The following is a 16,287-nucleotide window of genomic DNA, read 5'->3' on the forward strand; positions in this document are numbered from 1 at the left end:
TGCCACCACGCCTGGCCGTCTGTACATTTCTTAAAGAAGTATCCTCTAGTCCTCAAATTAAGTTGTTTATTTGCTGCTGTTAGGTTGTGGGAAATCTTTATGTTTTTATCAGCTATTTGATTTACTAAGTTTTTTTCTCCAAGTCTGTGGACTGCCTTTTCACTCTGTTGATAGCATCTTTTTGGTTTGTTTTTTGGTTTTTTTGAGACAGGATCTCACTGTGTAACCCCTGCTGGCCTGGAACTCATCTATGTAGACCAGGCTGGCCTCGAACTCACAGAGCTCTACCTGTCTTGTTGAGAGACAGTTTCCTTTGGATGTGGGTTCTTTGAGAATGACAGAGCCTTTCTTGGCTCTTGGTGAGCTTAACTCAGGGATGTAGGGTGCTGGAGAATCAGGGTCACCAAAGCTGCTCTGAGCCAGTGACTTCTGGGTCTACCGTATAACATTCAAGAAGAGTAAGAAAACTGAACAAGGGGTGAGAAGAATAAACAGATTTATTAAGAAAAGTGAGAACTCCTGAGAGTTGGGAGGGCTCCACGGGAGGAATACTGAGGTGCTACCCTGCCCAAGGGTCTTTTATGACTTTTACAGTGGGAAGTGAGTGGAGACTGAGGTAATCTTTTTATGGGACTAGTCTTTTTCTTTTGGTCTTTTTGAGACAGGATCTCTCTGTAGCCTCGGCTGTCCTGGAACTCACTATGTAGACCAGGCTGGCCTTGAACTCACAGAGATCTGCCTGTCTCTGCCTCCTGAGTGCTGGTATTAAAGGCATGCACCACCACACCCAGTAGGACTGGTCATTTTTTAGCACTTCAGGGCTGAGTCAGTGAGGAGACTGCATACCCTATACATGTTCTCTTGACTCGACTAGGAAACTTGATGTTCCAGGATGACCTTGAACTACTCCTGTCTGTACCTTGCTTCTACTGCCTAAGGGCTGGATCACAGGTGTGCACCGCTGAGCCAGCTGGTCAGACTCACCTCCTTTCTCATGTGGGACCCAATTTTCTCAGTGTGACTGTCTTTGGTTGTATTTCATTTGAGGTGTTTGCCCCTGGGAGAGGCTTTTTTGTCAAACCACTAGAATCCTCACCCCATCATCCTTGACATGTGTTTGTTCCTGAGCTTATGTCTGAGATTCCCAGTGACACGATAATCTCTGGAGACAGCAGCTTTGCCCCTGGTAGGACAATCAAATCACAAAGTAAGGTCAATTTGGAACCCAAATTTTTCTGTAGGAATCAGTGATTGCTGTTTTCCCAAGAAAAGTACTTTGGTGGTGCTGGGATGGGACTCGGGACCTTGTACACACTGGGCAAACATTCTACTTCTGAGCTATAGCCCCAGCCCTATTTTGAACTCTGAATAACAGAACAACACGCCAAGCACCTGCATGCCAGGTGGATAAGGCTTATCACATTTGCTCCACAGAGCACTCTATAAAGAGGTTCTATTGTTGAGTCCTATCTTGTAGGTGAAGTAAATAAGGCCTGAAGAGCCCATACTTGCCCAAGGTCAGACAGCTCAAAGGCCATGGCCCTGAACACTTTGTTATATTGCCTCTGTGCTCCTCCCCAGCACCCAGCCCAGACCTCTCCACATCTTCAGCTATTATTCCCCCAAAGGGCATAGCTTTTGCACCCTGTCCTGTTCTAAATGTTCCTTTTAAAATGAAAGCCCAATGCTAGTGTCCATATATGGTCCTTTCAAGGCAGTGTGCAGAGGGCCTTGACTCTTCAGACCTGAGCACAATAGCCCTCATGAGTGACAGGTGGCATAGGGTAAGGGCAGCTGTACCCAAGGAAAGCCAATAGGACTGTGTTACATCACCTGCTGCTAAGTTAACTCTCTCCAGCCCTCACTGTTCTTAACCAGTAGGAAGAATTTTTCTTTCCTCTCCATGGGGTTCTCATGCTTATCCAAAGTCTTTTGGATCTTTTTATTTATTTGTTTTGAGACAGCCCATATAGCCCAGGCTAACCTCAAACTCACCTTGTAGCCCAGGCTGGGTCTGAACTCCTGATCCTCTTGCCTCAGCCTCTCAGGTGCTGGAATTACAGGTGTGTGACACCATGGCCAGCTGTCATTGGGTTCTTAATCCTGTCCTACTTACAGCTAACACCTCTGTGGCACTCACAGTACGACACAGCTCTAGCCCTTTATCTACATGAGCACCAATAATCCCCACCACACCCCAATGGTCTACATGTTATTAGTCCTATTTTACAAGTGAGAAAACAGGCATAGAGATGTGGGCGCAGCACAGTGGTCGAGTGTATGCATCCAAGCCCAGGAATTCAGGGCCCAGAATTTGTACACATGCCCTAAACACTGTGCTGGTTCCATGTGCTCTAGCCATCTCCACCAGGTTTTTATTTTGTGTGGTGATAGAGGACCATTCCATTTTAACAAAGAGAGAACAGACCAAAGGCACAGAGGCTTTGAAAGATAAATATTATTAAGTGAGGATTTAATATCATAATTTATTTCATTCTGATTATTTTTTCCATTGTTTTCTATTATGACACTGATATTTCTCTTGGTGGGAATAACATTTCCTTCAAAAATAAATCTAGGGGCTGGAGATACAGCTCAGCTGCTAGGGTGCTTGCCCAGCATGTACCAGATTCCTGGATTCCAGCCCCAGTACCTCATAGTCCTGTAGTCCCAGCACTAGGGAAGTGGAGGCAAGCAGGTCAGAAGTTCAAGGTCATCTTCAGCGACATGGCAAACGAGGCCAGCCTGGGCTACATGAGGCCCTGACCCAGGAAAAAGAAAATCTATAAAATAGATCTAACTAAAAGGAAGTGAGTTGATGTAAGAAAACATTTTTTAAATATTTTGTTCATTATTTTTATTTTATGTGTATGAGTGTATTGCTTATATGTATGTGAGTGCACCCGTGTCGTGCAATACCGCGAAAGTCAGACGAGGGCTTCAGATTCCCCAGGAACTGGAGTGAAGAATGGTTTGTAGCCACCATGTGGGTGCTGGGAGTCGAACCTGGGTCCTCTGCAAGAGCAGTCAGTGCTCTTAACTGCTGAGCCATCTCTCCAGCCCCCAATGTAAGAAAAATTTTATGTAGGTAATAGTAACTGTGGCTTTCAGATGTTATTAAAATAGTAATGGCTTTGGGAAAACCCATGAGGCTTTGGAAAGTCTGTCCCACCAGGTCAGGTGAAGCTAGGCTGTGACAAAAACATCCAGGACCCTAACTAATTCCCAGCGCTCCTATCGTGCATGTTCCTCCTTGGTCAGCAGGGGGCACTCCTCACCACGTTGACTCCATACCTACCCTTGTTTCCAGGAGGAAGCACCAGTCTTTAAATTTCTGACTGGGGTGGACACAGCTTGTTTCTGCTCACATCTCATTAGTCAAGACAAGTGTCATTGTCACATCCAACTTCACAGAAAACATAGGACAGAAGTAGAAAGCTACCATGTGCCTTAAAAAGGAGATTGAGAACAGCCACAGGAAGGCAGGCTGAGCCATGACTGGTTGGAGATGCCTGATTTTGACTACTGTGACTAGTAGTGTGCACGGGCCTTTGAGCCCCTGCTCCCAGGGAAGGGAGAAGAAAGTCTGGCAGCCCCTTCCAGTAAGCAGATGCCCCATGCCTTTAGGTTGGGGGTACCAGGTGCTGTTAGGTCATAATCTGGTCAGTCTATATCTAGTCTCTGGGCTGGGGCTGGGCTAGGGTTTGGCTCTATCCTTTTTGAAGTGCAGGAGGGTAGGGCCATTGGGGGAGGCCTCCTGAAGCACTTGTGATATATGTGCTGTGGTGATTTGGGGAAGGTCAAAGGATAACTTGCAGAAGTCAGTTCTCTCCTTCCACAGTGTGGGTCCTGGGGATCAAACTCAAGTCATCAGGTTTGACAGCAGTGCCTTTACCTGCTGAGCCGTCTCACCAGCCCAGGGCAGTCTTATCAATTTCTCCTTAAAAGCATTTTCAGACCTCTGTTCATCAAATATCTCTTTACCTATTTATTTGTTTCATTCTAACCTGTTCAAGTTGTAGGGTGTAACCATGAGGAATATATCAGCCAAAGGTCATCTCTGAAATGGGGGCTGGAGAAATGGGAAGTGATCATATACAACTAACTGAAGACACCTTCCATTTCAAATGAATGTAAAGTGCTAGGAAGAAATAATAGGGAGAGAAAATAATAAGGGCTGAAGAAGGCAGCACACCAACACATTATGTGGGAAAGTCTTCCCAGAGCTGAAGACACATCTCTCCCCACTATGACAACAGCAGATCACAGAAAAAGGGTATGCAAAGGCCCTGAGGACAGGAAGGAAAAACTGGAAGGAAAGTCAGTGTGGTTCCAAGTAGAAGGACAATAGGCTGGAAATGTAGGGATGTCGCGATACAATTCCTGTGGCAGGAGTCTTATGAGCTTTATTATAAATGCACAGGACCAATTAAAAGTTTGAAGAGGGGAGGAATCCGAGCAAGGTGTGCTTGCACAAGATCACCCCTGGCTCTGGGTGAAGAGTAGATGGCATGGGAGCCAGAGTGGGCAAAGAGGAGCTGTGGAGATTTCTGCTGGCTTCCAGAAGAGATGGTCATTGGGCCAAAGTTGGCTTAGTAGAGATGGAAAAAATAATGAAACTTCTAGATACTGTTGGAGGTAGCTAGGTTTTCTGATGACTCTGGAGGGATAGGAAGACACAAGAACAGTGAGGGGGGTGTGGATATGACAGGACATATTACAGTTATTCCTTTAAGGACCTAGGAATTGAGGGAGTCATCTTATTGCACAAAACTTCCACTGTATTTAACATGAACCTGGTTAACAATTAGGAGTTATCCACCCCCCCCATATCTACATGTTAACTTTTATTTTTGCTTGTTTTTGTTTGTTTTTTTGTTTGCTTTTAGTCAGTGTCTTCCTGTAACCCCAGTGGAATTAAAGGCAAGTGCCACCGGGCCCAGCTTATTTTTATTTTTTATATTTATGTGTGTGTATGTGTGTGTATTTGCACGAGTTTATGTGCACCTCATGCAGGCAAGTGGGGCGGGGGGAAGAAGGCATCAGAGTCCCTGGAACTGAAGTTTCAGCCAGGCTTGTTTTGTTTTTTTCTATCTATTTTTATTGCATTTTTGTGCATTTCATACAATACCTCTTACTCATATTTAGATTCCCTCCCCTATCTGCACACCTCCCATCCCCCCACAAGATTCCAGTTTCGAACTGCCATGTGGGGTGCTCAGAACTGAATCCAGGTGCTCTGCAAGAGCAGCCAGTATTCTTAATCACTGATCCATCTCTCCAGCCTCCACCTTAACTTTTATGATGGCGGTAGTGCTATTTAATATTATTAATACTAAAGTGCTGTTAAACGCAAACGAAGGCTCCCAGTTGGGATCAGCACAAAGCCTGGGGTCTCCCTCAAAGACACCTGCACACTGGCACCAGGGATTGGGACCCAAACTTTCATGGATGTTGGGAATGCAGGGCACAGAAGGGCACAGAAAGGTTGGGAACTGGTTTTTAAATCTTGCATTCTGATTGGCGCAGTAGCGGCAGGCTGTGATTTGTGATGGTGCAGCGCTGGCTTACAGGGTATTTTGGATTGTAGTGCGGCCTTGACTCTGATTGGTAAAGGCCATGTGGCTCGCAACAAGGTTCCGAGCGCCAGTACCCGCGTGGGCCACTTGGAGGAGCCCTGGGGGCTCAAGGCGCGGCACCGGGAGCATCAACGCCTCCCAGGTGGATGTGCAGAGCTGGTCCCCACCGGCCCGCGGCGCTGCGAGACAGGGATGGGGCGGGGAAAGGGTCCGGGCTCTGGGCTCTGCCAGGTGGCTTCGCTTCTCTGCGCAGCTCCTTTGCCCCTTTCCTCTGGCTCTCAGCCCCGCCGAGGACATTGGCTGACCCGAGGGGTGGGACCGTGGGTTCGGCAAGGTTTGTGAAGGCCCAGATCCAAGTTGTACAACTGCGGAATCTAGCAATGACTCAGCAGCCCCCTGCCCGGCCCTTTAACCGCCTGGACCCTGCGCTTTAAGCGTTCCCTAAGCAGCATCACATTGGGATTAAATGAGTCCCCCTGTACGACCACTAACTCAGTTCCGGACACCCTGCCTGGTGCTGTCATCTCCCGCAGTTTCCTTGCTCTCCCTGCTCTATTTAAAATTGACTTCTTTTTTATTTACCATCTTTAGCGCCTGTTCCCACTCCACCTTCCCACTAGAATATAAGCTAGGAAGAGAGGGCCTATCAGACAGCCCAGAGTTCTTAGTTACATTGGAATTTAAGATAAACCACACTATTACTTTAAAAGAAGTATTACATTTTAATTTTTATTTATTGGGAGGGGTTGCTCATGTGTTACAGTGCTGGGGTGAAGGTCAGAGGACAATTTGCAGGAGTTGGTTCTCTCCTGCTATGTGGGTCCTGGGGATAGAATTTGAGTTGTTAGGCTTGGGGCAGGTGTCTTTACCTGCTGAGCCATTTCATCCCTCTCCCTGCCTTATTTTTTAAGTTTGAGTAAATCCCGTGCGTTATTTGGGATATACTTATGCTTAAAAACATGTGTGTTGTTTATCTGATGTCTAACTTAACTGACATTGTTATTTTAATTTGCTAAGGGCAATCCTGTAGGGAGGGCTCTCCCCGACTGTCTTCCCTGCTTAATCTCCAGCCCCCACAATAACGATGCTGAATAAAGTTAGATGCTTGGATGCATGAATTCCTTCATTTGTTCCCTCATTTATTTGGCTGACCCATCTATTTTAAGCACAAGCTGTGTCTGGGGAGGAGGTGGTCACCACCTGATTAGAGAATATGGTAAAGCTCTGGGGATGCAGGAGGATCGCCAAGCCTTCACCCAATCCAGGGCTTTGCTAGAGGGAAACAACTAAGGTGAGACATAGAAGTTGGAGTGGTAAAGAGAGGTGGGACCCAAAACTGTCTCAGAGACCAGGGCAGGGTGGTGGGGTTCTGCAGGTCGCTGGTGGAGGGGATGTGCAGTGTGGTGAGAAAGCTGCTCACGTTCATAGGGTGTCGTTACCCACCAGCAGGCCCCTGAGTGATGCCAGGGTGACATTACTATTCTTAGACATGGGGAAACTGAGGCTTGAAAAGTGACATACCCAGCCTAGGGCAGACTGGAAGAGAAAGGTGGAACTTCAAGTTCAGGTTTGATGGACTAGAAGGGAGCATGTACTCTTCTAGAAAAACTGACAGGCTGAGGACCAGAGCTTCGAAAGGAGGGTGAGGGAGCTGGGGCTCAGGAGGGGAACAGGATTCTTCCTATGACTGTAACTCCCAGTCTAGCAGTAGAACTTGGAGAGACAGCAGGAGGCATGGGCAGGCCCCCAAGTGTAGCCCCGGTACTTTCCACCCCTATCTAGGTTGGGTCTTCAGGGCTTCTTGTTGAGTCCTGTGGCTAATTCCTCCCATGGGTTCTGGAAAGGTCTTCAGTCTCCATGGAAACCACTTCCCACCATCCCTGAAATCTCATTGTGACCAGTATTAAGGGATTAACTCTGCTGGAAGCTCTCGCAGGGTCTTGGGTGCCAGCAGGAAGTGACCCGAGGATGAGGAGATTGCCCACCATGTGTGACACTATCATAGCACCAGAAGGAAGATGTCGGATGGGGACCAGGGCCTCCCCCAGGACCCACCAGGTACGCTCCTGAGTCTACATCTATCTATCTAGAAGAAAGCTAGGGTGGTGGTAGAGAGACCTGGAACCCATGGAAGACTCCAGCACTCAAGGTAGTGTAGGAAGCTATCCCTAGTCCAGGAAGGCCATAGGTCCTAATGGGTGATGGATAGTCTGGTGAAAACAGGGTCCAGATCCCCTCAAGAAGCTCAGGGGAGTCCCAGGGACTCTTCAGGGAGTACTCCAAGGCTGATTTGCCATCTAAGTTTCATTTTACAGTTGGGAAACTGAGGCAGAGAGAGAGAGTGACTTGCCCAAACTGAAGCAGATGAGGAATTCAGAGGCCACCTCAAGGTGGACTAAACAGCAGAGGACATTGGTAAAACCTCACTGCTGCATCTGTCCTAGACTCCCCTTGGTCCTTTCTGCCCCCAGCAGTTGGTCCCTCAGGATCTCTCTAGCCTGTCCCACTGGCCCTGTTTCCTTCCCTCCTCACTTCTTTCCCAACCTTTTCTGACACATATTCATTCAACCTGAGGCTGGCAGAGAGTTCTAGACAGGTTCCACAGTGCCAGAGGTCTTGGTCACCAAACTCTGTGACACCCAAGGAACACCCAGTCTCTGGGTCCCTGTTTGGGTGATTTGTTCACCTTTTAACCACTTTGGGGATTTGGGGCCCAGAACCATGGGGGATCTGAGAGCCCAGCAGCCAGGCAGTGAATTGAAACCCCAGGAGCTGGGAACATAGCTCAGTTGGTAAAGTGCTTGCCTAGCATACATGAGACCCAGCGTCCCTTTCTTAGCACCATATAAACCAAGCATAATGGTATATGCCTGTAATCCCAGTTCTCAGGAGGTTGGGGGGAGGAAGATCAGAAGCAACTTTGATGCCAGTGTGAACTACATGAGACCCTGTCTAAAAACAAAACCAAAAATCTACAACTTGGTTCCCTGGCTGACCTGACTTCTCCCCTGCCAGAGCTTGATCTGATGGTGTCAGGAAACCTCCCAACTACCACAGTAAATGAGAAAAGCAAGGCTGTAGAACAGTACGGGAGGCCAGGGGACAACATAGCTCATGTGCTTATGTACAAGGATCCAGGAAAGCTTGGAATACACGAGAATATAAGAAATGGCCACTGATGGTGTAAAAGCTGGGCGCACAGGTGAACGTAGGCAGGGGAAACAAGGCTCCTCCATAGGTGCCTTTTATATTTTGATTTTGAACCCTAGTATAACATAGCAAGGATTCAAACTGCAAAAATTAAATTTAAACAAACGAGGTAAAATAGCAGATAATAATCATGATCATTATGTATACCTCAATAATGACAGTGTGGAGTGACTGACCCATGTCCTAAGAATTAGCCCCATGTCACTTCATCTTCGACGTGGAAACCAATATGCTGTTACCAATAACAACAGCAATAGCCATTGGTACCTGGAATTGGAGTCATCTACGAGCTAGAGACAGGGCCAAGCGAGCTATAAACATCACCCCTGAGTCAGCATTCTGACTTTCTCAGGAAGTTATCGCAGACCCACTGTACAGATGGGGAAACTGAGCCTCATCAAAGTTTTGACTGGTGCATTGTCAAACTTGGATCCACATTAAGGCATTTCAAGCGCCCACACTTCCATTACAGTGGATCTCAATTGTGACTGCACATGAGACTTCTCTGGGAATTTTGGAAAAGTGCTAATGCTAGGGCTGGAGAGATGGCTCAGTGGTGAAGAGCACTGGCTGCTCTTGCAGTGGACCCGGGTTTGATTCCTGTGGCAGCTAACACCCATCTATAACTCTAGTTGGGGAATCCGACGCCTTCTTCTGACCTCCATGGACATGGCATGACACCATGACATGAGTGCACTTACACACATGCAGGCAATACACTCATGCACACAAAAATAAATAAATAAAATTTAAAAGAAAAAAAAGTACCACCGGGTGTTGTGGTACACACCTTTAATCCCAGCATTTGGGAGGCAGAGGCAGATGGATCTCTGTGAGTTGGAGGCCAATCTGGTATACATAGTGAGTTCCAGGCCAGCTGGGGCGAAAGAAAGAAAGAAAGAAAGAAAGAAAGAAAGAAAGAAAGAAAGAAAGACAGAAAGAAAGAAAGAAAGACAGAAAGAAAGAAAGAAAGACAGAAAGAAAGAAAGAAAGACAGAAAGAAAGAAAGAAAGACAGAAAGAAAGAAAGAAAGACAGAAAGAAAGAAAGAAAGACAGAAAGAAAGAAAGAAAGACAGAAAGAAAGAAAGAAAGAAAGAAAGAAAGAAAGAAGGAAGGAAGGAAGGAAAGAAAGAAAAAGTACCAATGCCTAGTGCCACTCATCTGACTCCAAGATTTGTTCTGTTTTTTTGTTTGTTTGTTGTTTTGAGCCAGGGTCTCACTACACAGCTCAGTCTGGCCTTCAACTCACTGTCATATAGCCCAAGTTGCCCTGGAACTCCTGGTCCTCCTGCCTCAGCCTTCCAAGCGCTGTGATCACAGGTATATGCTACCATGCTTGTCTGGCTGTCCAGCCCCAAGATTTGATCATTGGTCTGTGATCATTGGTCTGGGAATCTTTTATCTCTCTCTCTCTCTCTCTCCCTCTCTTTTTTCTGTTACTGGGGATTGAAATCTAGGGCCTTATACATCCTAAGCAAGCATGCTACCACTGAGCTATACTCTAGCATAAGCAGCTCCTTTTGGAGACAGGGCCTTACTATATAGGCCTGACTGGCCCAGAACTTGCTATGGAGACCAGGCTAGCCTTGAACTCACAGAGATCTACCTGTTTCTGTCTCCCAAGTGCTAGGATTAAAGGCATGCACCATCACGCCCACCCTTAGCACAAGTGTCTTTAAAGATCCAGATGTAAAGTAATTTTTGAAGATCCCAGATGATGCTAATTTACTATGCAGACTGAATTTATGCTTGGTTTCCCAAATGAGAAAATAAGACCCAGGAGGAAAATGACCTCACCCAGGGTCACACAGCTAGAAGCAAAGCTGGGACAGGGTGCCCAGTAACTTACATGGAACCTCTGTTCAAATAAGGAACAGGCATCCTCTCTGAACAGACAAAGCCCTGGGGCTTTGGAAAAGGACTGGACTTCCACACCCTCCATCTCCAAATCAGCCTTCTTGGCTGGGCCTTTTGTGCAGCATGTACAGCTCTATACAGTGATCCGGGCCTGCCTCAGAGATTCCAGAATACTTTATTCTGATGACCTAAGACAAATCCCTGGGGCCCCTCAGAACAGGAGACAGAGAGATTAAGGGTGACTTCTAAATGGCAGACTCCTTCCTTACCCCCAGGACCAGAACCTGGGCTAGCAGGGACTCTCTAGTCAGGTCCCACAAAGGCCAAGGTCACCCCCGCAGATAAAGCCAGAACATAAACAAGAGGACAGCAACACCATCAGTCCAGATGTCACAAGCCACCTGGCAGCAGGCAAACAGCCCACAGGAGGCCCCACCCACAGTGACCCAATCTTCCAGGCTTCTTTCCTGATCATCCACTTCCCAGCCTAGCAGTCAGCATCTCCCACAATGCCCTGCTTTCTGCCCAGAGCAGCTTCTATGCCCTTGTCCTGCTTGGCCTTCACTGAGTACTTACTATGTCTTCAAAGCAGCCCTGGAAGGATAGCACAGCCTGGGGATCAGGAGCACAGGTTCTGAGTCATCTAGGACTGGAGTCCTACATCTTATTTCCTACCAGCTGTGTGAGTTTGGGTACATGATTCTCTGGGCCAGTGGACTTACAAAGTGGTGTTAAAAACACACCTGAATCAGAGCAGTATGGTTCATGAATGATCACCCCACCTCAACACAGCTGTCCACACATTGGCTCTGATTATCAGTGTGCACCTTTGGCACTCATTCGTCCTCATGGCAAACTTAGAAGTTGGGCATTTTCTCAATTTACAGGGGAAGAAACTGAGGCCAGAAGCATCTAGACAGTCAGGACAGGACTCTGTGCTCTGTGTCTTTCTCTAGGGACCTGACACTTCCAGGAACAGGACATAGTCAGGGCCAGGAGGCATCTCTGATTTGGAAGCTCATTCTTCCAGAACCAATCCTCAGAGGGCTGCAGGACACAGGTGACATCCCCTGATCTGGGCTTCTGGTAACTCTCAGGGATCTGTCCACTTCCTTCCAGCCCTAGGAGGGAGAGGAGAACAGCAGAGGCAGAACCCTCTTGCCCTTGATGTCCTTCAACACATCACTCAAGTCCAGAGAGTGCCTGTCATCCCTGTCATCCTCATCCCAGCTGGAGACCCCACATAGCTGCAGTGAGCAGTGACCTGTCATTGGATGGAGGACATCCCCTCTCTGCCTCCATCTCCCAATTCGCTGGGGCTGGGCCAGTACCTTCCCAACTTGAAAATGAAGTACTAAGTTCACATCTAAGAAGACATCATCCCCACCCTTTGAGGAGTCCTGAGAACCCTAGAACCTGGCTTGTAAAGCCCCCTCTTGCATTCTCTCAAAGGTTCTCCTAGCTCAGACATGCAAGCCCAAAGCCACCTTTGCATCCCCCCCCCCCGCCCCTTTGGGATGCTTCCCACTGCCTTTATCTCCCTTTGGTAACAGAGCAAATTTACTCAGGCCCTGGAACCGGGGCACAGGCAGACTGTTGACTCTTGAGCAAAGCCTCCCCTTCGGAGGGCGCAGTGGAGGCTGTTGAAGGTGCGTGGGGAGGCCAGCGGCCTCTTGCATAACCCAGGAGGCCTCCTGCCCACCCCAGCCTTTTCAGGGTTAGGGGTGAGGCAAACCGCAAACTCATGCCCAGTTAATTTTTTAAGGCAAGATCAACAGGCTCAGCAATGATTAGCAGGCAGGTAAGTTCATCTTAATCATAGGGAGGACAGGGAGGGAGGAAGAGGCTGGTGGAGGCCCAGGGATGGGGCCCGGTTATCAGTTAACCACATGAATGTTGTTTCCTTCCAAACTCACTGGCCTTCAGCCCTAGCTCCTCATCTTCCTCTCAGAAATATTTCAGTCATTGAGTGAACCAGTGGCCATCAGTCATTGAACAGACATACAGCCATCCATGGTCTGTTGAATGGGAAGCAATGAAGTCGTCCTTATTAAGACAGTTTACCCACCATTATCAACCAACCTGGAGCAAGTCCCTTCCACCCTCTGGGCCTAGTGAGTGGCTTCTGGTCTTTGACCCAGCTCCCAACCTGCAGCAGTTACCCCTCACTCGAGGGCCTCAGGGTCTCTGTCTGACAAATGGGTGGCTTTGGAAGATGACTTTTCCAGTCCTGAAGTTCTAGAAGGTCTCTATGGTATTGGGCCATGGCGGAATGGGCATGGCTCAGCAGCTCAAGGAGGAGCAAAACAGCCCCAGACAGACAGGGCACCTACCTGGTATCAGTTGTTGGCATCAGCAAGCATCAGATCCCAGCTCCGGGTAGGGATGGTCCTCTCAAATACAGACAGGAATGGGGGCAGGGGGCCCCTGGATGGTGGGCTGGGGCTGCAGGATGGTCTGGCAGATCCCAGCTGCCCAGAATTCCTACCCTCAGGTCTTGGGAGCTGCCAAATGAAATAGCAAGGCCAGGCCAGCGTCAGGCCAGGTGGCTGCCTAGACTGGAGTTTGGTCAGCAGTTGGGGACCTATATTGTGAGATAGTTAGGACTTTGTCCACAAACTGGAATTTGAAATTTCAAAGGGGCGAAGCTGAAGGCCCTACCCCAGAGTAGAGATGGCTCTTGGCTTCTTGCCCCCACGACTTTTGTTCTTTGTCTTGATAAGTGCTGGTTTTCCCTGCGCCACTCCGGGTGGCAGGTGGGGGAGGAAGGAGAGGAGATAGAGATGTGGTGAGCTCCGAGGGGACGCCAAGGCGCCAGGTGGCCCCAGGGTGACTGAATGCCTATAGTTGCCTCTAGACCTGCATGTGGCGTTAGCTACTCTAGCCCGTCTAGCTGTATTCTCATAGGGAAACCAGCTGGAACCAGATCCAACCGCCAAGATTCTGAAGTTCTTCCAGGGACCCCAAGAGTGGGGCAACAGAGAGATGGGGAGGCCCTTGAATCCCACAGTCTTGATCCAAATGATAGCCTCTTTGGTTACATGCTTCATGGTGATGGGCAATGGGACTTTACGTCACTGAGTTTCTCTTTTGTCATTTATAAAGTGAGGATATCTTGGGAATCAGGGAAAATGAGAGTGAAGGTTTTTATATTTTCTACAGCCATTCACTGTTATTATATAGCAGTGGAGTTATATAGGGGTTGGGGATATAGCTCAGTCAGTGGAGTGCTTGTCTAGGATACGTGAAGCCGTGGATTCAATCCTCAGCACTGCATAAACCGGCCACGGTGGCACACACCCGTAGTCCTAGCACACAGTGGAAGCAGGAGGATCAGAAATTCAGTCATCCTTGTCTACGTAGAGAGCATGGGCTACATGAGACTCTGTCTCTAAAAGAAAGATTGACAATGATGTGGTCCACCATGCCAGAGTCCTTCCCTCTGTCCACAGCAGAGATGTGCACTCCCGTCTCATTGCTTAGCTAGCAGCCACCTCTCTGGACCACAAGAATGATCTCTCCTCAAGCCCTCCACCTCCATCTCCAACATGAAGGAGTTGGGCCTCCAGGCAAGCTCGGAGCTCCTCCCTTTTCCTGAAGGCAGCTACCCCTTGAGCTGGGGCATAATATCCCCGTAGGATAGAAGTGAAGAATAACTGCCACACTGATGGTGTCAAGGCCAGAGCACACCCTACCTAGGAGCTCCCTGGAGCAGGGGTCCTGGTTCCCAAAGACTGTGGCCTCTGATTCCAGGAGTCTCCAACCCATGATGGCAATCGCTATTGTTACGCTCTATAGCTTTCCCTGGATCTCTGTGGAAAACATCCTAGGATACGAAAATCCAAATGGATGTGTATAAATATGACCACACACACCCTCCCCTGTATTTTCTCTCATCTCTAGATGATGTAAGTCACCATAGGAATGCTATATAACTAGTTGTCTAGTTTCAGGTTAAATTGGACTAATGACAAGAAAAAAGTCTGTACAGTGGTCAGGCAAGCGGTGCCAATACTACAAGTATTGTAGTCCCAATACTTAGGAAGCTGAGGCAGGAGGATTGCTTGAGTTCAGGAGTTCCAAGGTAGGCTTGGGCAACACAGTAAAGCCCATCTCAAATAAATAACCCCATTTGTACATGTCCAGAAATACGACTACTACTGCTCCTTCCCATCCCCCTTCCTCCTCTTCTTCCTCCTCTTCCTTTTTTCCTTCTTTCTCCTCCACTTCCTCTTCCGTCTCTTTGTCTTCTTTTGGTGTTTTGTGTTTGGTGTATGTGTGGTGCAGGGGCGGGGGGGGTGTGCCCCTGTAGGGCTCAGAGGTTGATGGCAGGTGTTTTCTCTCTGTCACTCTTCACCTTTTTAAAATTTTTTTGGTGACAAGTTCTTTCACCCAATTGGAGCTCATTGATTGGTGAGCCTAGCTGGCCAGCAAGCCCTTGGGATCCTCCTGTCTCCTCCTCATAGCACTGGGATTACAAGCACAGGCCACCATGCCACTTCTTGGTTATGTGGGTGCTGGGCTCCCAATTCAGGTTGTAAAGCAAGTTCTTTACCCACTGAGCTGTCTACCCAGTTCCACTTTTGTTTTTGTTTCTTTTTTATTAAATAATAAAAAATTATTTTGTGGTGTGTGTGTGCGTGTGTATATGTGAGCACGTGGAAGTCAGAGGACAAGGCTTAAGAGTCAGTTCTCTCCTTCTGCTGTGGGCTCCAGGGACTGAACTCAGGTCATCAGGTTTGTGAGGCAAGCATTTTACCTGCTAAGCCATCTTAGTCACCCATTTTGTTGTTTAGACAAGGTTTCATGTATTCCCAGAGTGGCCTTGAAATCCTGATCTTCCTGCCTCCACTTCCCACGTGCTAAGATTACAGGCATGCACAACCACACCCGGCTCAGACAAGGATTTTTTCCCTACATATTTTCCATCCAAGGTTGCAGTCCTTGGATGCAGAGCCTGTGGGTTCAGAGGGCTGACTATACATCCTGGTCACTCACTGCCCACATCATCCCTCTGAGACCAGGATCCACCCCGAGTTCCTGTTGCTGGAGCCAAAGCAGAGACAAGCAGCCTGAGGCAACAGTGTTGTGTAAATTGTGGTGCCTGGGTTTTGACCCGGACCCATCTGACTTCAGGATCTCTGGGGGGAAAAGGCAGTTGAGAGCCTAACAGAATGCTCTCATTCAATATTTCAACAAAACCCCTGCAAGTTAAACCCATTTTACAGACAGGAACACTAGATTCAGATTAGTCTCCCTCAGGCCTCAGGACTAACAGATAAAGGTGACACATCTGTATGAAGAAGGGCTGCCGGGAAGGTGCTACTCAGAGTTGGCCAAAGGTGGAGGGACTCATGAATGAGTGCGATTTATGATTGATGACTGGATAGGTTTGCTGTGGGGTGGGTTGTGATGGGGTGGGGCATGGGTGTGGAGTGTGCTTCATGGACAATTGTGTACCCTGTGCTTTTAGCAGGCCACATACACTGTGGTTTATATACCTTGCAGCAGCTCTTTGTGTGTTGTCTGACCTGTCCCCCTGGTAGTTCTTTCTCTGTACCTGGTGTGTCCAGGCTAACCTTAGTGAATCATAGATCTTATTTAATTGGATATAAATTATCATCTATAAAAAGACCCGTT

At 48.1% G+C, this 16,287-nt stretch overlaps 1 long non-coding RNA gene across 2 annotated transcripts in view; it reads right to left on the reverse strand.

Moving 5' to 3' along the window:
- The window catches only part of LOC115067355, a 41,511-nt gene extending 28,226 nt beyond the window's left edge, over positions 1-13,285 (reverse strand). Inside the window, exon 1 of one of the 2 annotated variants that reach the window (XR_003846774.1) lies at positions 12,981-13,233. This is a non-coding gene — a long non-coding RNA (uncharacterized LOC115067355). Of the gene's footprint in view, positions 1-12,980 lie in introns of both variants that reach the window. The other variant, XR_003846775.1, reaches the window with a different exon arrangement.
- Positions 13,286-16,287: the final 3,002 nt, after the last annotated feature.

The sequence above is a fragment of the Nannospalax galili genome, unplaced genomic scaffold, assembly GCF_000622305.1.
Source record: "Nannospalax galili isolate Female #2095 unplaced genomic scaffold, S.galili_v1.0 scaffold205, whole genome shotgun sequence".
Lineage (NCBI taxonomy): Eukaryota > Metazoa > Chordata > Mammalia > Rodentia > Spalacidae > Nannospalax > Nannospalax galili.